We start from the raw sequence: 25,472 nt of genomic DNA, 5'->3' as shown, positions 1-25,472 counted from the left end.
ACAGCTCTTGTGTCTTTGGGCAAGTTTGTTAACCTCACTGGGTCTAAAATGTCCTTGCCAAGCTCAAGGACTGTAGATTTTCTCCCATGTTATTCCTTATCTGTGAAATGGGGTAATAATAGCATCACCTAAGAAGATTCTTGTGAAATGAAATGAGATAAAGTACCAGGCATGTAAATGGGGGACGTTTTTATTAGCTCTGCCAATCCCCAACATTCTGCATGAATAGAATTTCTAGCTCCCAAGCCCCAGCCTCACAGCTCTCCTGCTGTTGCCACCATAGGCCTTATTGGCTGCCCTGTCCCCTTGATCCATCTGGCTCTGATGCTGGGTACCTTTAGCAGTTTACCAACAGATGGATTGCCACCTGTTGGATGGCTGTTTTTATATATTTGGATACCAAAGTTGACCTGCTGGTCAGGACTTCCTTCCAGTCTCTTGCTCCTCCTCCACTTCAGTGACTGATTTTGTTTCTAAATAAATTATTTAATTCACCTTTTTATTATTAGAGCTAGTATCTATGAAATGTTCACTGTGCCAAACTTTGCCTAAAATTCATCCTTAGAGTTTATAAATGCAGAAATCAAGGCTCAGAGAGGTTGAATGACTTTGCCAGGGTCATATAGCTGGTAAGGGACAGATCTGGAACTCAAACCATGTCAATCTGACTCCCAAATTCACTTAAGCCCTCTAGCCTACCTCTTCTCCAATTCCCAGGTGCCTTCTGGGTGCCAAACTCTGTGCCTGGTGCATGGGAAAAAGTAAGAGCACACAGACTTGAGGGAAGGGACAGATAAGAGGACAGAAAATGACAGAGCAGGGAGCATGTGCTTCAAGGGGTAGGGGGAGCCCAGGGAGAGGACTGGGACAGAACTGAGGAGGGACGTTGTCTTCCACAGAAGAGTCAAGGAATGAAAAGACCAGAGGAGGGTGTACCCGGTCTGAGTGGTGAAGGGAAGTGGTCATCTGTTGGATTTTTGCATTGGAAAGGGCATCATGCAGGTGTGAGGTACTCAGGTATACTAAAGTTTAGGGCTGGGGTTGGAGGGAAGACAGAGAGTGACAGTAGAGAGGGACACAGAAAAGGTAGGTAGAGGCCAGATTCTGTTGTACTTCAAAGTAGCCTCAGGCAGAACTTACTAGAGGTGGTGGATTCTCAATTACACAGAGGAGACTGGAGTCTGAGCTTCTCCACTTAGTTGCTAATGACCTTGGACAAGACCCTTTACCTCTTTGAGCCTTGGGTGCTTCATCAACAAAATAGCAGAGGGGCTATTAAGAGCTCTCTCTGCTAGGCTGTTTGTGAGAAGATGAACAGGGAAACAGTTCATAGTCTCTGTACACAGTGACCCCCTCAAACAACATGAATTATTCCCCCTCGATACAAAAGCCAAAGTAGAGCCATTCTGCATAGAAATAGAAAAACAATCTTGAAATTTCTATTTTATTTTATTTTTTAAAGAGAGAGAGAGACAGAATTTTTTAATATTTATTTTTCAGTTATCGGCGGACATAACATCTCTGTTTGTATGTGGTGCTGAGGATCGAACCCGGGCCGCACGCATGCCAGGCGAGCACGCTACCACTTGAGCCACATCCCCAGCCCAAATCTTGAAATTTCTGTGGAACCACAAAAATTCCCATATAGTCAAAGCAGTACTAAGAAAGGAAAGAAAAGGAGGAGGAGGAAGATTATACTTCCTGATTTAAAATTGTTACAAAACGGTAATAATCAACACAGTATGGTACTAGCATAAGAATAGAAAGATAGGCCAATGCAACAGAATAGAGAGCCTAGAAATCAATCCCAATATATACAGTCAATTCATTTTCAGCAAGGACTTCAAGAGAACACCATAAGGAATTGATAGTCTTTCAACAAATTGTGCTAGGAAACCTGGATTTCCACATTCAAAAGATTGAGATTAGACCCTTATATTTGACCATACATAAAAATATCAACTTGAATTGACTAAAAGATGTAAATATAAGGTTTGAAACAAGAAAATTCCTATAAGAAAACATAGAGATAATCTTCTTCATCATCGGCCTTGGCAGTGATTTTTTAGATATCACACCAAACCTCAGTATACAAAAGCAAGAAGAAATAAATGAGGCTACATCAAAACAAAACCTGCTTTATAGCAAAGAGAGCGGTCAACAAAATAAAAGAGCAACATGGGGACTTTGAAAAAAAATATTTGCAACCACAAGTAAGTAGAAAAATTTGGACTCCAGTCCTGGTCACTCTGATTTTAGAACTCACCACTCTAAAACTCTAGCAAGTTCTGCCTTGGACTACCTTTGAATCTCAGCCTGATAAGGTGTTAATATCCAAAATTTACAGAGAACTCTTACACCATATCAGAAAAAGAAGTAAACTGATTTTTAAAATGGGCAAAGTACTTATACAGACATTTCTCCGAAGAAGACAAAGGTGTATGAAAAGGTGCTCAGCATTAATAAGTATCAGGGAAATAAAAAAGCCACTATATCACCTCACACTCAGAAAGATGGCTATTATCAAAAGACAAGAGATATAAATATTGGGGAGGATGTGGAGAAAAGGAGATTCTAATGTATTGTTGGTGGTAAAGTAAATGATTGGTATAGCCATATGGAAAACAATGTGGAAATTAAACAAAAAAGAAAAGGCTGGCGATGTAGCTCAGTAGTAGAGCACTTGCCTAGCATGTATGAGGCCCTGGGCTTCATCCTCAGCATCACATACACACACCTAAAAACAAGAAAAAGAAAAAAGCCAGACAGTGGGAAAGAGTGATGTGTCCTTGTAGTCATAGCTACTTGGGAGGCTGAGTCAGGTTATTCAGTTGAAGAGACTCTGATGTCTTTTTGTTTTCTTCCAAATGTTAGAAGCCAGTTTGGGGAAACATAGCAACACCCCATCTGGAAAAAAAATAGAACTACCATATATCCTAATAATACCTCTTCTGGGCATAGACCCAAAGGAAATTCCATGTTTACTGAGCATTTTACAGTAGTCAAGATATGGAGAAAATCTAAATGACAGATGAACAAGTAAATAGTTAGGAAACAGCTTATTAACATAAATATTTGGGAAGAATTGGTTTGTGATGGTATTTTTAATTGCCCAGAGATTCTTAACTTTTGTTTGTGTAGTTGTTCTGATAATGAAACTGCTATGGCTTATATGATGGAATTAAATATATCTGGAGTTCACAGTGTTTGACCAATAACCCTATAACTTCCAGATTCTGTACTATCTTACTCTGTCAGGGTCGTAATGAATATCATAGATATTGTGACTTAAATAATAGATTTCTTACAGTTATGGAGGTTGGAAGTCCAATATTAGGGTGTCATTGTGGTTGGATTGTGGTGAGGGCTCTCTTCCTAACTTGCAGATGGCTGCCTTCTTGCTGTGTTCTCGTACAGCAGAGAGAAGAGACTCTGGTGTCTTTTTCTTTTCTTATAAGGGCACTGAGATCATTATGGGGGCCCCACGCTTATAACCTCATCTAAACTTAATTACCTCTGAAAAGTTCTACTTCCTGACCCTGTCACACCGAGGGTTTTCATAACATGTGGATTGGGGTAGATACATAAGCATTTAGTCCATAAACATCTACCATGAAGACAATTGGGTTGGATCATTGCTTTTAGTATGTGTCTTGTCTCTCCAGTGGTAGCCAGTAATCTGGGTTTTTTATTGAGTGTTTACTATGTGCCAGGCTCTATGTTAAGTAAGCACTCCTTGTGTATTTTCTCTGAATCATTACCAACATCCCTGTGTGTAAGAATTGTAGCTTCATGTGACAGAGAAAGAAACTAGGACTTGGCTACTAAAGGGGTGGAGGGTACTCCAATTCTTTGCTCTTTCCCACTCCACTACACAATCCAGATAGACCATGGACTTCTGGGTATTGGAAGACTTATCTTGCTTGCCTCTAGATCCTGTCCCAGTTGTCAACACAAGGCAGATAGCATCAAACTCCATTGTTATAAGATATAGTAAAGATATTGGCATTAGGTGACTTGTGTTTGAATCCTACCTCTGTCCCTTACTGCTAAAAATGATTTTGTCTTTCCATCTATTAAGTGGGTTTAATAATCCTGTCTTTGCCAAACCATTTTGAGGATAAAAGGAGATAGTGTTTACACCCAGTACATAATTAGCACTAAATAAACCCACCTAATGTTATTTTCATATATACATTTAATCCCCAAAGACCCCTAGATCCAATGACTATGGAGATAGAGATGGCTCTAGGACTCTGAAATGTCAGAGCACATCATTCACTCATTCATTCAGCAAATAGTTGAGTGCCTCTTACAGATGCACCTTAGTTTATCATATGTTTTATCCTAATAAACCCATCATAAGTTGAAAATATCATAAATTGAAAATGCATTGAATACACCTAACCCACCAAACATGTAGATGTTTATAGATGATTGTAGGTGATTTCCTGATTGTGTGACTTATTCCCCTGCATCATGAGAGTATTGCTAGCCTGGAGAAAAGATTGCAATTCAGAATCCAGGGTGTGGTTTCTGTTGAACCTGTAACACTTCTGCATTATCATAAGGCTGACAATTGTAAGTCAAACCATCCTAAGTCAGGGGCCATCAGAACATTAGTGAACAGTGAGTGACATAAGATTCCAGCTCCTAAGGCACTTACCTGCCAGGGGATTGAGAAAGATGATAAAATAGCAAGGAAATAAATCTATTCGTAATTCTAGTGGTGGGTGCTATGAAGAAAATAAACCAGGCAAAAGGTTATAAATAACCAGAGACAGGGTTTAGGGAAGAAAATTATTTAGATCTAATGGGCACGAAAGGTGGATTTTGAACAGAGATCTGAGTGAAGTGGGAGCAACTATGGGAAGATATTAATTAGCAATTTTGGTGCCCAGAACAAGCAGCTAAGGGGGGCTTTCAAAACAACTCTGTAATTCATGAAGGGGTATAAGGCAGGCCCTGCATCTCATAGTTCCAGTGAATTATAACAGACACTGAACTACTTTGTTTTCTATGGTTAAGGGAGTCAAACTTACAAATTGACAAACTTAACAAATTAATTGACAGAACAGTATTTCATAATCACAGTCATTCCTGCCACCTTTGGTTGCCAGACCCTCCCATGAGGGTACCCTCTCCTGGCTGTGCCCAGGGCAGTTTCCAACGCCAGCACTTGGGACTTCCTGGGCATGACCCAAGACAACAAACCCTATGCCAAGTCAGGAGCTTATCAGGATAAATGAAGCAAGCAGGGATGGACAGACAGTGGCAAGCATTGGGGATTCAAGATTCTTCATTGCTCCAATTTGTCCAGGAGTGTTCTTACACCCACCAGGAGTGAAATGCACCTCTCTGTAGTCTGAGAAAGGATATGGGCCCACTTCAAGATGAAGTGTAAATGCAGAAAGACAGGGCTGTTGGAGGCTATTCCTGTAGTTTGGGGCAGTGATTCTCAACAATCTGCACCAGAATAATCCTGGAGTCCTGAATTTAAATTCAGCCGGAGGTATAGCTCAATGGTAAAGCACTTGCCTGGCATCCACAAGGTCCTGGATTGCATCTCCAGCACTGGATGAAAAAAAAAAAAAGAAATTAAATTAAAAAGAAGATTCTGGACTCTACCCCCCCCCCCCCAACATCATGATTCACATTTCCTGGAATTTGCATTTTAATAAGCTTCCTGGGTGATTCTTTTGCACTGTAAAGTTTGAGAAGGGTTGGTTCATGGGGCAGCTGATGGGAAGAATATTTGCAGTTGAGGTTGTCCTAGGAAAGCCAGAGTACTGCCTGCCATTCTGCCATCAGGAGGCACTTCATTTTTTGAGTTAGTGGATAGGGGTGGGATGGGAGCCACATCCCCAGATTTATCTTTTTGTCAGAGAAAATTGCAGTAGGAATAAAGACAGGAATTTCAGAAGGTTAATCCTGCTGTGAGGCAGTATGTAAGAAGCGCTGCCTTACTTCAGATGAGAAGGCAAAAGAAAAAGCTTCATATCTATTTATTCTGGAGGCAAATGTGTCACTTTCAAATGGATTCTTTTCCAGCCTGGACACAATTTTCATTTCTATTTGGTGAAACACTGCAGAAGTTGCTTTTTCCTCACTGCCACTTGTTAAGAAAGGACATATTTCATGGAATACGTGCTAGGGACTGTCCTGGGAAATTTATTCTTTGTGAACCCAGGGAGAGGACCCACTTAAGGATGCCGTAGAACCCCACGAGGTGGTGTGGGGGCTACAGAGATCCTTGCCAACCAAGGAGAGGATAATTTCTACCCTTAATAATTAACTGTTTTTGTTAGCTCAGATCTTGCCCTCTCTGGGGCTGATTTTAGACTCTCTGGCTGCCATCCTGCTGATTTTAATGAGAAAAAGCCCCTAAGTACCTTCTGACATTCATTTATGTGATCAATCAGTTGCATAGCATTGCAATTAAAAGTGTGGGCTCTTTGGGAGTCATCTCCCAGTGGCTGCCCATCTTGTTCAAAGTCTCTACGAGAGTGCCTATCCTGACTAACTTTATGTCCCTTTTTCTTGCTCACTCCAGCTACTGCACTGAACTCTTCAACATTTATTTAACTTGTCAAGGGCATGTCAACCACAGGACCTTTCCACAGGTTGTTTTCTCCTCCTGTGATACTCTTTTCCAAAGATCTCTGCATAATTAATTTTCTTACTTCCTTTAGATCTCTGTTGAAATCCTACCACATCACCATAGTCAGCCCCTATAAGATAGCACTGTAAACCATCACTAATCCCTTCCCACTTCTCCCCTTAGCATTTATAACCACTTGACACAGTATTTACTTACTTATATTTTCCTGTATTGTTTGTCTCTCCCTACTAGCTCTTATAGATGGGAACTTTGATTTCATTACTGCTATTTTTTCATTATCTAGAATATGTTTAGCACATCATAGAACCTTAATAAATACAGATTGTTTGATTGAATGTCTGGCTCTGTTCCTTACTAGTTATGTGACCATAGGCTCCTTAGCACCTCTGAGCCTCAATTTTTGCATTTACAAAGTGATCCTGGATATACAGGTTTGCAAGCCAAATGACATAATGCATGTGTCTTAGGCTTTTTGTGCTGGTATAGCAAAATGCCTGAGAGTGGGTTAATTATGAAGAACAAAAATTTATTTTCTCACAGTGGAGGTAGGAAAGTCCATGATCAAGGTACTGAAAAGTTCGTTGTCCAGGAAGGGCCCATTTGTCCTAGATGGTGCTATCTAGGTGACCTCACATGACAGAAGACATGGAAGGACCAGAAAAATTTTTATAATCTCTTTTATTAATCTTAATAATGGGGATAGAGTGATCATGGCCTAATCATCTCCCAAAGGCTTCACTTAGTTATTATTATTTTTGGTCCTGGTGATGAAAACAAAGGTTCTAATGTGTGCTCAGTAAGCACTCTACCCCTGATCTACCAGCACCCCTCAAACACACACAGCCTGGCTCTACTTCTTAGTATAGCCACTTTGGTGTTTTAAGTTTCAACAGGAATTTGGGAGGAGCACCCACATTCAGACCATGGCAGCATTTAAGTCCCAAGCATGAGTTTAGTTTGCATGTGAACCAGCATGTCCAGTTGTCAATAAACAATAGCCATCTGTAGATCATTATTACTAAGACCAGCAAAATAAGACAGACTTCCAAAGAAAATGAAAAAGGCTTGCAAAGGACTGTCACATTGAGATGCAGAGTCTGGCCATGTGGTTGGGATCAAGAAAGCCTCGTTGGCAGGAGTGGCATGTGTGCGAGGGCCCCTGGGCTGGCTCTCAGTGCATGTCATAGCTGACCTGAGGGTTTGCAAGGGAATAGAAATAAATTATTTGACTACGTAGTTGGCAAAAGTGATGTGCCCGATAACTCACTCTAGGGAGCTGTGAAAATTTAGCACAATAAAGGCCAACAAGAAATGATGTCCCAGAGTGATCAGGTAGGTCTCTACAAAAAGATGATGTCCCCAGGCTTTTATCATTGTCTCAGAAGGGGTCTAGGAAGATAGAACAGCATGAGCAAAAAGAGTCAGGAGAAGAAACTGAGGGACTGGGAACATGGGCTTCCTAAACTCCAGAGCCTTCAAAACACAAGGGGGAAGGAAACACAGAATAGGAGAAGGAAGCTCTACCCTTCTTCTAGAAGAAGAGAGGTGGGCCACTGCTTGCCAACAAGCTGTACTGACTGTGGAACCAAAAGGAAGTTCAATTTACAAGCCCCTCCTTGGAGCTGAGTGCTTTGCAGTTAGTGAAGTGCTACCCTGAGCATTATTTTGTTGACTTGTCACAGCTCTTCTCAAGGGAGGCAGAATTTATTGCACATTTGTTATTCTAAAATTGAGGTCACCTGCAAATAACCCTGAATGGGATATCATGACCAAAGAAGCCAATTGGTAATGGTGGGATTTCTGAGCACTGTGGCATCCTGCTCTAGTGTGGACTGGGAGGAAATTCAAAGCACAGGCCTAAGGAAGAACTAAGAAGGTTGGTGTGGTGAGGAGAGGCTGATTGGTGAGCTTTGGAAAGCCGAAAGCTGGGCATTTATTATTAATTCATTTGTTCAGTGAACACTGAACACTAACTATTGCAAAATAATATATTCAGGCCTGAGACTAGCACATTAGCCACTTTATACATGTTGAATTTAATACCTGATTAAAAGGGAGCTGGAGGAGACAGCATAGGTTTCAAGTCATATGTCAGCTCCTGTTGATTCTTGAGGCCAACCAAAGAAAGCTCCTGAGACTACAACATAGGTTCTGCAAGAAGGAATCTGGTGATAGATTGGAGATGTCTGTCATGACTTTAATAGGAAGGACAGCAGGGAATGTGCCACACATTTACCACTGCAAGGACAAACTCTTTCTATACTTGTCATAGCTGACCTGAGGGATTGCAACAGAATAGAAATAATTATTTGACTAAGTAGTTGGCTAAAGTGATATGGCTGATAACTCACTGTAGGGAGCTGTGAAAATTTAGGACAATAAAGGCCAACAAGAAATGATGTCCCAGTGAGGTCTCTACAAAAAGATGCTGTCCCCAGGCTTTTATCATTGTCTCACCTACCCCTAATGGGACATTTGTTTATTGAGTTTTCTCCAAGTATTCAACTTTGTTCTCAGAGCAAGGCTCTTTGCACTCTATTTCACCTTCCTGTGTTAAATGTAATTTGTTAATACCATTTATAATACAACCAGAACAAACAAGTTTTGAAACAACCAACTAATGACGAGGGTGTCTTTTAGTGATAATACAACTCAGTAGTTGGAAACAGAAGGTACAAAAACCAGAGCCCTGGTTTAACAGATTGCAGGGGTGGGAATTTAAGCTGATCCAGTCCAGCAATTCAGTGGAAGTCAGCTAAGAAAGCCTCTTCTACCAATGTACAGTTGTCTTTGAGCTACAAATATAGATTCTTCCCACACAGTGCGTGCTCTTTTGTAACTCATACATATTGGAGACATTTTTTTTTGTCATCAAGTACTCTTTTACAATATTTTAAATGGCTGCAGAGGATTCAGTGATATGCATATACTATTTAATGGAGTCCCCTATTGTTTGATTTTTATGTAGTTCCCTGATTGGGACTATGATATGAGTGCTGAAGGGCATGAACACCCGCTGGGTATGAGGGACAGAGGTGAACATTAAAAAGGAATAGAGGACAGGAATATAAGACGGTCCAGCCACTGTGGGGACAGTATGATGGCTCCTCAGAGTGCTGAACAGGATTACGGCTGATCCAGCAGCTCCACTTCTGGAGATCTGCCCCAAAGAATTAAAAGCAGGATCACAAAGAAATATGTTCATAGAGTGTTGTTCACAGTAGCCAAAGGGTGGAAACCACCCTTGTGTCCATCAAGGGATGAACAGATATACAAAATGTGTATATTCCTACAACGAAATATTATTTAGTGATAAAGGAAGGAAATCCTGTCACATGCTACAACCTGAGACCTTGAAACCAGCCATTCACAAGAGGATGAATAGTATATGATTTCCCTTCCATGAGGTACTTAAATTAAGAAAGATAGAAAGTAGAAAGGTGGTTGCCAGGAGATGGGAATAGGGGAGTGAGATGTTTGATATATAGAGAGTTTCAGTTTTGCAAGATGAAGAGTTGTAGAGATGGCTCACAATATAAATGTACTTAACACTCCTAAACGACATACTTCAGAATGCATAAGATGGTAAAATTTTGTATGTGTATTTTACTACAATTTTTTGACATTTTTAAAGAACTAGAAAAAAAAATGGTGTAGTATTAGGAATCAGCAATACTAAGATCATTCAGAGCCAACCAGATGTTATATGCCTCCTAGAGAAACCAGCTCCACCTGCTGTCTTAACAAAGAGATCAAACCTGAATCAAAGCCAGTCTCAGGTTCTAGCTGCCAATTTTCAGGACATACAGGGACTGAGCAACATATTGAACTGAACCCCAAATGTGGCTTAGTGGTAGAGCACTCACCCAGTATGAATAAGGGCCAGGGTTTCACCCTCAGCACCAGGGAAGGGGGTGGGGAGAAGGCATTTCAGATTTTTTTAAACAGAAGAATGTAGTGTATTCAGATGCACATTTGGGTAATAAAACAGAAGTGCCTCTTAAAAGTCAGTGCCTCTTAAAATCAGAATAGTGGTTACTTGTGGGGGCCAGAGTGGGACGGGCCACGTGGAAAGGACTTATGGGGTAAGTGAAAAAGTTTTAATTTCAGGTGTTCACCTTATAATAGTCCATTAATTCATATGGTAGATTTATATGACTTTCTGGTTTATTTAAAAAGAAGAACTTTGGAAAAAGGACAGGAGAGGAGGTGTTGAATGCAAACAGGTAGAGGAGTGACACAGACCTGGGTAAAAACCAGCATCCTGCCTCTTATTAGTTCTGTGACTGTCAGCAAGTTACTTAACCTCTCTAAGCCTCAGTTTCCTCATCTGGAAGAGTAATTATAAGACTAATTACCTCCTGGCATTGTGGTGGGGATGTAGAAGACAATGCGTTTTAATCCCCAAGCACCATGCCTGATCCAGATTAAGTGTGATTAAATGCTAGTCATTTGGTCAGGGAACAAAAGTGGACTTGAATGTAAGAAGCCCCGGTGCCATTCATACCTCCAGCCCTGACTCACTGTCTTGTCTTGGTAAAGTGGCTTCTCTCTAAAGTCAGGTACCTCTGAATTATCCTGATAATCCTTATTCTCAGAAAAAACAACAGTAGTGAGGTTGAACAGCCTGCTTGCTGGGACAGGAAGGCTGGGGAGGAGTCTGCTGGGGCCCAGGTTCTTTCAGCAAGGGCAGAGAACTATGTTCCCTCCAGGAAATTGCAGGAAAGCAGAGGTGCAGAATTGCCATGTCATCCCAGGTAAGCCCAGCAGGTGACAACATGCCCCAGACACACAACTGAGACAGCAAACTGGTTTCTGTCATCCTGTGCAGGAAAGTCATGCAATTTTTGTACCCTTCTAGGCTTGAGCTGCCTCCTGGAAACTTTGCCTTCTTTGTCAGGCTGTGCCAGACTCCAAAGAACAGACGAGTCAAGAGTAGTTATAGCCACTTCAGGGAGGGCTGCTACCTCTCCACTGCCCTTTCCCTTTATAGCTCTATTTAAAAAAAAAAATTAGTTGTAGATGTATACAATAACTTTATTTATTTAATTAATTTATTTTTATGTGGTGCTGAGGATTAAACCCAATGCCTTACATGTCCAGGCAAGCGCTCTACCACTGAGCTACAGCCTCAGCCCTCATATTGCTGTATTTTATGCAAGTAGAATCATACGGTATACGTTATTTTGCTCTGTTTCTTTTTTATTTCTTTTCTTTTCTCTCCCATCCCGCTTTCCTGTGGTGCTGGAGATGGAATCCAAGGCCTCCCACATACTAGGCAAGTGTTCTACCACTGAGCTGTGTCCCCAGTCCTGCATGTCATACTTTTTCAGATTATTGTATGTTAATTTTTAAATATTTACTTTTTTTGTGGTATCAGGAATTGAACTCAGGGACATTTGACCATTGAGCCATATCCTCAACCCTATTTTGTATTTTATTTAGAGACAGAGTGTTACTGAGTTGCTTAGCGCCTCACCATTGCTGAGGTTGCCTTTGAACTTGTGATCTTCCTATCTTAGCCTCCTGAGCTGCTGGGATTACAGGTGTGTGCCACCGCACCCGGCTTAAAATTCACTTTTTATACTTGGGGTTTCATTTAGAATCCTGCTTCTCTAGGAACACAGAAGAGATTGTTGACCATCTCAGATTCCTTGAGTGAAATGAGAAGAAGAAATCAAATTAAAAGAGTGCCTAGAGTCACTGCCCCCTAAAGCATCTGGCATGGGAACATGTGTTTATAAGAAAGCTTAATTTCATATATAATGACTCAGCTCACACACTGGCATCTGCAGAACACTCCCACCTGGTCTACCCTGAACTCCTGGCAATATTCCTTCATAAGGCCCCTAAAATTGATGGACCCTGTAATGCTAGACCGTATCAAAATGCTTTAAGAAGCTTCTTGGTCTCATAATTATAATAATAGTGGGATTCATTGGGACATTCATATATGCACATAACAGAATTTGATCAATTTCATTCCCAGGACTACTTCTCTCATTCCTCTCCTCCCCCTGGCCACCTTAATCTACTTTACTGGTCTCCTTTCTATTGTTTTTTAAATTGGTGCATTATAATTATATATAAAAACAGGATTCATTGTGGCATACTCATACATGGATATAGCATAATTATATTTCTCTTTTATTTTTATTTCTCTTCATAACATGAGAATAATCCATTTTAACCATCTAAGTGTACAGTTCATTGATCATAACTATATCCCTAACCCTCTGGCCTTCACCACCTCCATCTGCAAAACTTTATCTTCCCAAACTCAAACTGCCAGATTGAAAAACTTGGTCAACTTCCCAAATTGAAATCCATTAAACATTGACTCTTTATTCTCTTCTTCTCCCCTATTTCTTGGCAGCCATCAAGCTACTTTCTGTCTCTGTGAATTTGACTCATCTAGGTACCTCATAAAAGTGGAATCATAGAATATTTATTGTGTGCATATGGAGTGGGGGGCACTAGGCATCAAACTCAGGGCCTTGAGCGTCTAGGCAAGTGCTCTACCACTGAGCTATTTGTAACCATCTTGTTTATTCATCATAATATCCTTAAGTCTCATCCGTGTGGTAGCATATGTCAGACTTACTTTATTTAAAGATTGAATAGTATTCCATTGTATATACAGACCACTGTTGGGAAGATTTTCTGGGGAACAATTTATGAAAACTGATTATTTTTCCATTTCCTGGTCTCTATGATTGTTTTTTTCATAAAAAGCAAAGTGGTTCTTGTGTGATTATATAGCCCAGGTGCTGTGTAGAATTTTAACTAAAATACTGAAATCCAGGGCTATTTGGCTATCACTTATCTATTTGTTCAACTTCTTCAAACAAATTCAGTATATGATTTTAAATTCAGTGTTTATAACCAGTAGAGGTTTTAGAGAGTTCTGGAAAAAACAGAAGGAGGGAAAAGTCAATGGAAAAAATGAGATTTAAGCAGATGCTTTTTTTAAAGAAGGAGATGGTAGGCTGCCAGGAAGGTACAGTGGCCCAAATTGCCCACTGCACCATACCATATGACTAGAGTGCACTTACATCAATAAAAGGCAGGACTAGTGGTCCCCTGTATCCAGTGTGGTTTGGAAGCAATGGGAAACATCTCTCCTAAGGCAACCCAGCCTCCCCCTTCTAATCGAGGAGCCTCACCTTCCACCATTCTAGTACATTAGGCACTCAATAACAGTTGTCCAAGTGCGTCAGAAAGGATTTTCTATTTTCAGAGCTGCTCTCTTAAAATGAAGTTGTTCCTAAAAGTGCTGTCTGAATTTTTAAGAACTTTCAAAGTTCCTCTAGCTTGGTTGTCATTGGGCTTCTCTGGTGAGTCTGGGGCAGAGGGGAAGGGGAAGAGCTAAGCAAATGGGCCTCTGGATCTCTCTGCTTCTCCATTCCAACAATAGCAATTTGCTTTTATCTGTTTTAAATACATTTTAATATAGGCCAGGTATAGCACTAGCAAGAAAAAGAGGGGGAAATGTTTGAAAAATGTCTGATTTAGAGCATCCACCTTGTTTGACAGAGGAAGCCCAGAGAAGTTGAGAGAAGGATTCTAAGTTACCCAGCAAATTCATTTAACAAATATGTACTGAGCACCTGGTATGGGCCAGATACATGGTAAACAAAGGTGAGTGCATAGATCTCCTGTTATGAAGAACAGGCTCTTCTCTCTAGGATGGTTCCTGTGCAGCAGTGTGTGTGCCTACTATGTGCTAAGCAAGGCCAGCCTATGAGCTACAAAATTAAGATGTGGTTTCTGCTCCCAACCATCTTTCAACCCAACAGGGGAGAGAAAAACTGTACATAAATGACCACAGTACAGAGTCAGCGCTGCACACTGGAAGGAGGCACTGTTAGCTTATCAGCCTTGCAGTTTGGGTCAGGGACGAAAGAGGCACATGTAGCCAGGGGTGGTATTGGAACTGGGCTTCTTTTATCTTCCTACACTTTTAAGTTAAGAATGTAAATGTTAGGGCTAGGGTTGGGGCTCAGTGGTACTGCACTTGCCTGGCATGTGTGAGGCACTGGGTTCGATTCTCAGCACTGCATATAAATAAATAAAATAAAGGTCTATCAACAACTAAAAAAAATATGTATATATATTTTAAAAAAAAGAATGTAGATGTTAGAGTCAGGCAACCCCCATTTCAAAGCCCATCGAATCATGTAACTGTGAGCTGGGCCGAGGGACCTAAGCTCCTAGGTTCTCATCTGAAAATGTGGGTGATAATAGTAGTTTCTACCCCAGTGGGCTGCTGTGAGGGTTAAATGAGATAACTCAGGGCTGGGGCTATAGCTAGTCAGAACATTTGCCTAGCATGCTACAGTCCCTGCAGAGGCAGATGGGTTTTTTTGGAAGGAGATGGCAGGGTGACAGGAAGGTGTGGTGGTCCAAGTTGCTGACTGCACCATACCATATGACCAGAGTGCACTGCACATCAATGATAAGGCAGAACTAGTAGTCCGAAGCAGAGAGAGAGAGAGAGAGAGAGAGAGAGAGAGAGAGAGAGAGAGAGAGACTCCACACATGTCCAACTCTTAGTAGGTGTGACTTAGAGACTTCAGAGATAAGGTGAGGATGGCAGATGAGTGATCCAGATAAAGGCAGAGAGGGAAATGCAGGGTACAGGATGCTCTTTCTGCTGGAGCCAAGAGCCACACGAAGGAAGGAGTGCTGGGAAATGCTACAGGAAAGGGGGAGCCAGCCAGGTGACAAGAGAGGCCACTCTGAGACCAAACTGAGGACTGGAGCCCTATGGCACTCATTTTTCTTAGCCCCAACGGTTTTCTTTTAGTTTCCTTAGGTTTTCTAAATACTGGGTTATGTACTCTACAGAGAGAGATAATCTTACTTCCTCCTTCCAAGGCATGCCTGCATTTCCTGCTTGCCCAATTGCTTAGCTGCCTTTAACTCCTTTTATTTTTACTATGTGTGGAGCAGGCCTGGCTGGCATCAGAGGGAGGGACAGACTGCTTCCTATATGGACAAGGGAGGATATGCAGGCCTAGTCCAGTGAGGGCCAGGGCAGGTCTCTGGGCCTCTGATAGGGCATGTGCTCCCATTTCTTCCCAAGTGATGACAGAGAGGAGAAATGGTAAATGCTCAGTCTCTGGAGCACATTTCTGGAGCATTCAGTAACTGTTCATTGAGCGCCTCCCTGGTTCCTGGCTCTGAGGACACAGACATGACTCAGACCTAAATTTGACACCCACAGACTGGTGAGAAATTCTACTCGGTAATTAAGCAATTACAACCCAGCTTGATAAGGGTTATAATAGAAGTCTGTACAAAATTCAGAAAAACCCTAGAGAAGGAAGTGAATTAACCATGTGTGGTATGGTTGAGGAATGCCTTCAAGGCAGGGACGTCAGAACAGGGTTGTAAAATACTAATTGGATGTCCTGGCTGGCTAAGAGGAGGGGAACTGGCAGAGAAGCAGCGTTTTTCCAGGTACATGGGGTGGGAGCAAACTTGGCTTTTGGGGGGAGAGTGGAGTCCTCAGTAAGGAGGACTTACTGAGGATGAGGAGGCTGAGGCCACAGTAAGCTGGGACTGGATGGGAAGAAGTCATGTGTGAAAGGCTCACATGTGTTCGTTCACACGGAGGTGGCCACTGCCTGGCCCTCTGACTCAGGTTTGAGAGTGGAATCTGTTTGTCTCTTGGGCTTTTTTTTTTTGACCCCCCCCCCCCAAAAAAAAAATAGAGAAGTGGATAAAGAAGAGAAGCTCTGGGGAAGCTAAGCTGATTTATGTTAGATAATGGCAGGGTGCCCTTTAGTGGATCAGAAAGACTCAAGAGTGGGTGAGGAGAAGTGTGGGGGACAGAGGTGGAGCCACATGCTGAGAGATAGTGACAGGGGCCTAGAGGGCAAGCAGTTGAAACAGTAAGCAACATTGGAGTGATAAGTGGGAGAACTTCAGGTTTTTTTTTTTTTTTTGCCTCTTTGAGAATCTACAGTAAAAAGTTTAAGCTACTTTTTCATAGATCTGTTTTCTGGATGTTGGGCTTGAATTTTTTGTGAACATGATGCCCCAGGCAGACTGGACAGACAGCTGGTCGTACTGGGGTCTACCTTTGTGTTACAAGCAGGAAGGTTGCATTAAATCCTGACAATGGCCAGCTTGGGAGGGTTCTGGGTCAGGGAAGTAGTGATTGGAGATTTGGTTTCAGAATGATCAGCTGGAGGAGGGATCACAGGAGTCAAGACTAGGAGCAGAAAGTCCAGTTATGAAACTTTTACAACTTGAGAGGAGACATTGTCAAACTCTAAGCCAGAGCAGTGATAATACAGAAGGATCGGTATTTCTGCTCTTGGGTCATCAGTAGAGTTTTAAAGTAGGGCTGGGCAGGCGCCAGTAGCACCAGTAAGGAAACTCCTTTTACCTGCCGGTCAATTAAGATCTTAATAATTTCCTGGGGCTTTGGTGTTCTTTGTGTAAACACACACACATACACACACACACAGCACACAGATGGAAGTGGCAGGGGGGATGGTGAGGTTTTTTTGTTTTGTTTTGTTTTTAGTTCTGGGAAGTGAATCTAAGGGTGCTTTACCACTGAGCCACATACCAGCCCCCCCCCCCCCACTTTTTTTAATGTGGTTTTATGTGGCCAGTTTCAAAGGCAATTATTTCTCTAGTGGTTGACAGGTCTCAGTAAGTTGCGTAGGGCCTCGCTAACTTGCTAAGGCTGAAGTGGAATTTGTGATCCTTTTGCTCAACTTCCTAAAGTGCTGGGATTGCAGGCATGCGCCATAGTGCCTGGCTTAGAAGTGTTTGAGTAGGACAAGGCTATGGCCTTCCACCCAGTAGACTCACCCTTGCTTTTGCAGAGCTTTGAGAGGTCTAGACAAGACCATTCTTTTTTTTTTTTTTTTTTTGTCTCTTGACTTGGCCACAGACCCCAGGAACTTCCTGTATTTGAGAGTGATTAGAACCTGTCCTTACATAGCCTTTTCAGAAGAAACAGCCAAAAGTGAGATCTGCTATCAGCCACTAGGGAAATGATTACTGTTGAGACTGGCCAATTAACCAGCAGGACAGAAAGTTCCTGGAAAAACTAGGTAGGACATGGCACCCGGGAAATGGGGAGGAAGTGGGAGCCTTATTCATGTTTCCATTTCCAGCAGCTTGGCCCAGCATAACACCTGGTATCACATTTTTGTTTAATTAATAGTTCCTGAATATATTAATGAATTATCATAACATGAAGCCCTGAAATCGGTCATGTTGGGTCAGAACTGTGGTTTGTTAAAAGCAAAATTCATTCATTCATTCATCATGGAACACAGGGTTACAGTCTTGGTTGCAGAGGAGCTATCTGAAGAGTTTTCAGAGATCCTGATATCCACACCACACCCAAGACCAGTTAAATCAGAATTGGGTCTGGGGAGGCAGGCCCAGGTAGCAGTGTTTTCTTGTTTTGTTTTGTTTTGTATTAAGCTCCCCATGTGACTTAGGTGTGAACGAAGGTTGAGAGCCACTGCACTAGATGCTGGAAATATAGGTGAATATTGACCCTACTCTTGCAGGATAAAAGTCTAAGTGACTGATGCCTTCTTTCATTAAGTAGAATACAGCATTAAATGCCTTAATAAAGATATGAAAACAATATTATAAGAACCCAGAGAAAGTAATGCCTTTAGATGTGGCTAAAAGATATAGGAAGGCTTCAAAGAGCAAGGAACTTTTAAGAGGGGTTTTGTCGATAGAGTAGAAGTTCATCAATATCTTCTCCTCCTTCCTCTTCTTCCTCTTCTCTTCTCATCTTCTTTATCAACCTTTCTCTCTCCCCTCTCCAGGCCTCCCCTCCCCTCCTCTTTTTTTTGGTACCCGTGATTGAACGCAGGGGTACTTAACCACTAAGCCACATCCACAGCCCTTTTTATTTTTTAAGACAGGGTCTCGCTAAATTGCTTAGGGCCTTGCTAAATTGCTGAGGCTGCCTTTGAACTTGTGATCCTCCTGCCTAGGCCTCCTGAGCTATGGGAATTATAGGCGCCACGCCTGGCTTCCTGTCTCTTTTTCATCCTTCTTATCTCCTTTGTTCCAGGCAGAATCTGGAGTAGGCCCAGAAGGAGATCATAGTAAATGAATGTGACATCCCAGTTCTTAAGGTATCACTTCTTCAGAAAAAAGGAATAACATGTGCAGAGCTACAAACGCTGAAAGACCCTGAGGTGTTTGGGGACAGTGACTTCATTTTTAGAGTGTAGTGGGTCAAAAGTTGAAGAAACTAAACTGTCTTGCCTGCAGCCCAAGGAGTTTGAACTTTCCCTTCATTTAGGAACAAAACAATTTTATGATGAGATTTCAAACAGTGTTTACCACATTTTAGGTGGCACCTGAAGTGACTCTAAACGGTACACAGACATGGCATTAATTAATATCGACTCACACTGGTTTTTGATTATATTTCAGTCCTTCTGATTACTTCTAGGAGAGTCTAAATTTAGCACTGGAAGGTTTGTAATACCTATCTCGCACTTGCTAATCTCTGTTACAAAGCAGAGCCTTCTATACAATATCTGGCCAGAATTTAATCACATTGTTCTATCTTCTTATTCATTCCTATGGAAAGCATCTGAAGGTGACAAAAACAGATGTCTGTTTTTTGTTTGTTTTTGAGTGACATGTTGTAATTGTGCATATTTATGAGGTATGGTGTGATGTTTTGAGGTATGTATACACTGTACGATAATCAAATCATATATGCTAAATAGCCTATTTATCATCTCATATATTTATCATTTCTCTGTGGGTGAGAACCTTCAAAATCTTCCCTCTAGCTGTTTTGAAATATTGTTAACTATAATTGCCCTGCTGTGCAATGGAACACCAGAACTCATTCCTCCTATTGAGCTGTACCTTTGTCCCTATTAACCAATCTCTCTCTCCAGTCCCCACCTTCCTTCCCCTCCCTACCCTTGGATAACCACTCCTCTACTCTGCCCCATGAGATCAGCTTCTCTAGATTCCACTTAGGAGTGAGACCATGCAGTATTTGTCTTTCTGTAGTTTTTCAAATGTGATCGTGAAATAAACTTTAGATAAAACAAAATGAATACATTTACAAATATATGAAGTAAACAATGGCATAAGAAATACATAGATCCAGCAAAATTTTAACAAGGGTGAATGAATAACTAAAGGAGAGAAATAGAGAGTTAGAAAAACTACTTGCATATTGACATGGGTAGGAGCCAGCTATGAGACTGGAATCAGGCCAGCCAGTTAGGAGGCTCTTGCAGTGGCCCAAGTAAAATTGAACTTGAACATGAACCTGGACCAAGGCAGCCTCCAAAAGGATGAACAAAAGGAGCAGGCAGCTGGCATCTGGCAATGGGCAGGAGACCCCAGAGCATGTTTTAGTGAGATGACACTGGCAGAAGCCTCCTGGGCAGGCTGATCTTTCACGGGCAGGTCCAGCAGCAGATAACGGGAACTTATCCCAGGACCTGACCTCAGATATTAGAGAAAATATGGGGAAGGAAGAAAAGAATTTTGGGATTTAGTTATTGGCTGGAGAAGCCATGGTGAGCTCATTCACAGAAGAATCTGGAAGCAAAAGGCATTTTATTACTGAATCCCAAACCTGATAAGCTACCACATTCATCAGGGTGATTATGAAAAAAAAGAAAAATATGGTGTCCAAGGCCCCTGTCCAGACCATCTGAACAGATTCCAGAGCTGGGGCTCAGTGTTCTATATTTTTTTTATAGTTACCCTGATAATTGTTTTTTAACTAATTATCTTTATTGTACGTACTATGGAATATAGTGTGAAAAATTGATACACATGTACAATGTGTGATGATAAAATTAAGGTAGTTGGTATTTCCATTTCTTTAAGCATTTAAAAAATTTTCAACTAACATGTAATAACTGTACATATTTATGGGTACAGTGTGTTATTTCAATACATGTGTACAATGTGTACTGATCAAATCAGGGTAATTGTGTTTTCATGTCCTTATCATCACTTTGTTGGTAGCACTGAGCTTTTCTATTTCAGTCCTTCATGAAATATACAATAGGTTACTATGCACTGTAGTCACTCCACTGTGCTACAGAACATTGGAACTTTCTCCTACTGTCTAGCCTCCCTATTCTCACCTAGCCTTCCCAGCTTCTAGTAATCACTCTTCTCCTTTCAGATCAACTTCTTTTTAGCATCCACATAGGAGAGAGAACCCTAAATATTTGACTTTTCATGTCTGACTTATTTCACTTACATTAATGCCCTCCAAGTCCATCCATGTTGCTATGAATAAAGTATTATTTTTTTATGGCTGAATACTATTCCATTGTGGGCATGCGCTATATTTTTTAAATCCATTCATCCATTGATGCTGCCCTGGTCATTCTGCCTATCCAACCTAGATGCAACCATTGTGCAGAGGCCCTGGCTCCCAAAGTGAGATTCATGGGCCAGTGGTATGGGAATGACGTGGAAACTTCCCAGAAATGCAAAATATCAGGCTCTACCTCAGACTTTCTAAGCCATTTGAATAAAATTCTCAGAAAATGTATGTATATATTATGATATAAGAAGCACTGATCTGGACCAATGGCTCTTAACCCTGGCTGCACTTTTGATCACCCGGGGAATCTTTAAAACATAATGCCTGTGGGGGAGGCCCAGGCATTAGTGTGGGTTTTCTTAAACCTTCTAGGCACATGCAGTTGTAAGAAATAGTACAGAGTGAGAAACAATGCAGAGCAGTCCCATGTACTCTATCCTCAATTTCCTCCAAAAGTAACAGCTTGTAAGAATGAAGTACAGTGTGAATCAGGATATCGACATTGACACAATCAAGATATAAAACATTTCCATCCCTACCAGGTGCCTCAGTAGCCCTTTTATAGCCACACTTCTTTTCCTTTCACCTCCTCCATCCCTAAGCCTGACATGCACTATTCTCTATTTCTTTAATTTTCTCATTAGAAGAATGTTACATGAAAGGAATCATATAGTAAGTAAGCTTTGGGTATTGGCTTTTTTGGCTCAGCATAAATCTTTGGAGATTTATCCAGGTCCTTGCATTTATAAATTGCTTGTTCCTTTTGTGTCTGTATTGGTGGATTCTGGGAATGGAACCCAGAGTTGTGAGCATGCTAAGCCTTTACTCTACCTCTGAGCTGCACCCCAAGCCATCACTGTTTCTTTGTACTGCAGAGTAGTCTACAGTGTAGATGCCACATGCATGGTTGGTTAGCCATTCACCCATTGAAGGTTTCCAAATTTTGGCCATTATGAATAAACCTAGTATAAACGTTCAGCACAGGTATTGTGTGAATGTAACTTTTCATTTCTCTAAGACAAATGCCAAAGAGTGCAATGGCTAAGATGTATAGTAACTGCACATTTAGTATCTTAAGAAATTTCTGTCCTTTTTTTTTTTCCCATTTCACCTTCCCACCAGGAATAGTCTGAGTGATAGTTTTTCTGCATCCTCATAAGCATTTGGTATGGCTCTTTTTGATTTTAGCCATTCTCATAGGTATGTGGTGATATTTAATTGTGGTTTTAATTGCATTTCCCTGAGGGCTAGTGATGTCGAATATCTCTTCATCTGGTATGTGCCATCTTTTATACTCCTTTGTGAAACGTCTCTCCCTGTCTGGTCTGTTGCCCATCTTCTGATTGGATTGTTTGGTCTTTAGGTCTTTAGTGTTGAATATATGTGTGTGTGTGTGTTAATAACATATATGTTCATATAAATGTGGCTTGTCTTTTCATACGCTTTTTATTTTTATTTGTAGATGGACACTATACCTTTATTTTATTTATTTATGTTTTTATGTGGTGCTAAGGATTGAACCCAGGTTCTCACTTATGCTAGGCAAGCACTCTACCACTGAACCACAACCCCAGCCCTCTATTTATACTCTTAACAGGGTCTTTTGTAGAGCAATTTTTTTTTCATTTTTATGAGATCCAAAAATTGTTATTTTTTCTTTTTATCGCTAATGTTTTTGGTGTCAAGTCTAAGACTTCTTCATCTATCCCTGCATTCTGAAGGTTTTCTCCAACACATTTTTCTGAAGGTTTTGTGGTTCCATATTTTATGTTTAAGTCCATAAACCATTTGAGTTAATTTGAAATTAATTAATTTATTTCTTTATTGTGCTGCTTGGGATGGATGGAACTCAGGGCTTCATGCATGCCAGGCATGAGCGATATCCGCATCCTGAGCACACTTTTTAGATGGATTATGAGTTTGAGTCACAGTAAAGGGGTTTTTTGCCAATGGATTTCCAAGTGCTCCAGCACTATTTGTTGAAAGACTTTCTTTCTTTTATTAATTGATTCCTCACCTTTGTTAAAATCAATGGGACATATTTGTGTGAGTCTCTTCCTTGGCTCTGTATTCTGTTCCATTGGTTCCTGTGTCTGTTCCTCCATTAACACCACAGAGTCTTGACTAGTGAGGCTAAGTAAGTCTTGAAATTGGGTAGCCTGATTTCTCCTATTTAATTATTCTTTTTCAAAAATGTTCTAGTTATTCTAGTTTCCTTGCCATTCCATATAAATTTTAGAATAGTCTTGTCTATATGTATGACATCTTGCTGAGATGTTTATTTCAAGTGTGCTCACATTTTTACATGAAGCATTTTTTTTGGCTATTACTTTATAACCTTTATCAGATTAATCTCACATCTCTATTATCTTGTCATTGGTATCTATTGATTGCATTTTCTAATTCTATTTGTAACCTTTCCATTTTTTGATATAAGTGATTTTTTTCATTGAAATAGAGCACTTTCAGGTATTATGTTTGGAGACCCTGGAACACTTTTAAATCTTCTCTTTTATTTGGTTTTATCTGACAGTGCTCTGGCAGAGGAAGTAGGGATTGTGGAAGGGAAGGTGATGCCTCAGACTTCCAGGAAAAGTCCAGTTTTCCATTGGCTTCTGTTGATACCCGCAGGGTTAGGGTTCCTTGGCCCTGGGGCCTTGTGATACCTCTCTGACTGGGATGGGTGAGATGCCTCCCCTCCTGCTTCTCTCATGCCGCCTTGGACACTATGGGGTGGTGCAGGGCTTGTGACCATCTAATGGGGGAAAAAGACCAGCTCCCTACTATAGAAACACACCATAGCAAGTCACCTTATCACAACAGAGTGGGGCTACCAGTGTTCTGGGTGACATTTGGCTAAAGTACAACCATTATTATCTCAGTTTTTCCTGTTTTGTGATGCTGCATCTTTCCTGGTACTTCCCCTAGACATAATAGGTTTTTATTGGGTTTGTTTTGTGTGCATTACTGAATTGTCAACTTTTCCAGTTCAAAGTTCCAGAAAAGCCAGACCAGGGAACTCATCATTGTGCCATTCTTTGGATCCCAAGGTTCATAGTTAGTCTGCTTCTGTCTCTCCACCTGTCAGAGTCTTTGTTTGTGTTAAATATAATGTTCATGGAACTTTTTGTCTTTCAGGTTTTTTAAAATTTATTAATTTTGAGATGGGGTCTTGTTATATTACTCAGGCTGATCTTGAACTCCTGGGTTCCCGTGATCCTTCTGCCTCAGCCTTTTGAGTAGCTGGAACTACAGGTGCAAGTCACCTTGCCTGGCTTGTACTCAGCAGAAGACTAGGGAAGAGTATATCCTCTCTATCTTGTAGGAAACATAAGTTTCCATATGTGTAAAAGTTCTTGGGAAGCCAGGGTTGGGAAGGATTGGCACAGGCTGTCCACTCCATGAGGACAGGAACTGTGCTTATCTTTTAGGTGTTATAATGTGCTCCTCAAAAAATGTCAGAAAAGATATTATGAATGAACGGATGGATGAATGGAAGAATGAGCAAATGAATAACAGAATGAACCAGCAACCAGACTGATCCACATTCACCTACACCTCTGAATATAAGGCATTCATGGCCCCAGAACCAGAGGAAGGCTGGAGCAACAAGTGGCGCCAAAGGGCCCCAGGTATGTGTGTTGGGGGTGGGCAGCAGTCAGATAGGAGGTTACTTGAACAAAGGATGCAGAACTTAAAGAAACTCCACTTATCCAGGAGCTCTTTACTGGAAACATCATATCTGTCTTTCTTTTTTGTTCTTCCAGATCCTTTATTGCAACATCCTAAATAATTTTTAACAAAGAGTATATCCTGAGCAACTTTTGTCTTTGGAAGTGCCTTTTTCAAGACTTAATCTTCAGGGATTTGCAACAAAAAGAAAACATTATTCATCATGTCCTGAAATAACACTTGGATGAGTGCTGGGTCTGGAATTGTATTCTCTGTTGTATGTTTTGTCTAATGTTCACAGGATGTTCACACTTGCGGTTCCATGAAATCTTTATTTTAAGTGTTTACTTACCTCTTTTTCTAGAGAAAAGGAGGATGGGAAGGGAAAGGGATGATGTGAAGGTCACTTAAAGGTCTTAGATGGTGGTGCTATTAGGGCCTTTAAATGAGACTTGCTCTTCAAGCACTTTCAAGTATTTTTGTTTTAATCTGGGGTGCTGGGAGGGAACCCAAGGTTACGCACATGCTAGACAAGTGCTCTACAACTCAGCTACTTTACTTCCCTAGCCAACTCTTTGATCTCCTAGCATAAGGCACCAAGTTTATTTATTTATTTATTTATTTGATACCTTTATTTTATTTATTTATTTTTATGTGGTGCTGAGGATGGAGCCCAGTGCCTCACATGTTCGAGGCAGGCGCTCTACTGCTGAGCTACAGCCCCAGCCGCAGGGCACCAAGTTCATAAGCTCTTAAGTATAAATTTCCACATTGTTAGAAAACAGAAGGGGACATAATCATTTGATTTGTGAATGTGAGGTCACTAGCCCTATATGGACTAATTGAGACCCCAGCCTGTTG

At 41.1% G+C, this 25,472-nt stretch overlaps 1 protein-coding gene across 5 annotated transcripts in view; it reads left to right on the top strand.

Annotated features, from left to right (window-relative positions):
- Hrh1 (histamine receptor H1) overlaps nucleotides 1-25,472 on the top strand; it is a 100,131-nt gene that overhangs the window by 60,329 nt on the left and 14,330 nt on the right. The window contains exons 1-2 of one of the 5 annotated variants that reach the window (XR_009225035.1): nucleotides 24,279-24,571; nucleotides 24,707-25,227. The exons of 3 other annotated variants lie outside the window; for them this stretch is intronic. The gene's annotated coding sequence lies outside the window, so the exon portion shown is untranslated. Of the gene's footprint in view, nucleotides 1-24,278; nucleotides 24,572-24,706; nucleotides 25,228-25,472 lie in introns of those variants that run through there. One more of the 5 variants, XM_046425511.2, reaches the window with a different exon arrangement.

Source organism: Marmota monax, unplaced genomic scaffold (genome assembly GCF_021218885.2).
Source record: "Marmota monax isolate L192 unplaced genomic scaffold, Marmota_monax_Labrador192_F-V1.1 WCK01_AAM20220418_F8-fsc00028, whole genome shotgun sequence".
Taxonomy (NCBI): domain Eukaryota; kingdom Metazoa; phylum Chordata; class Mammalia; order Rodentia; family Sciuridae; genus Marmota; species Marmota monax.
This window is presented reverse-complemented; position numbering and strand designations above follow the sequence as displayed.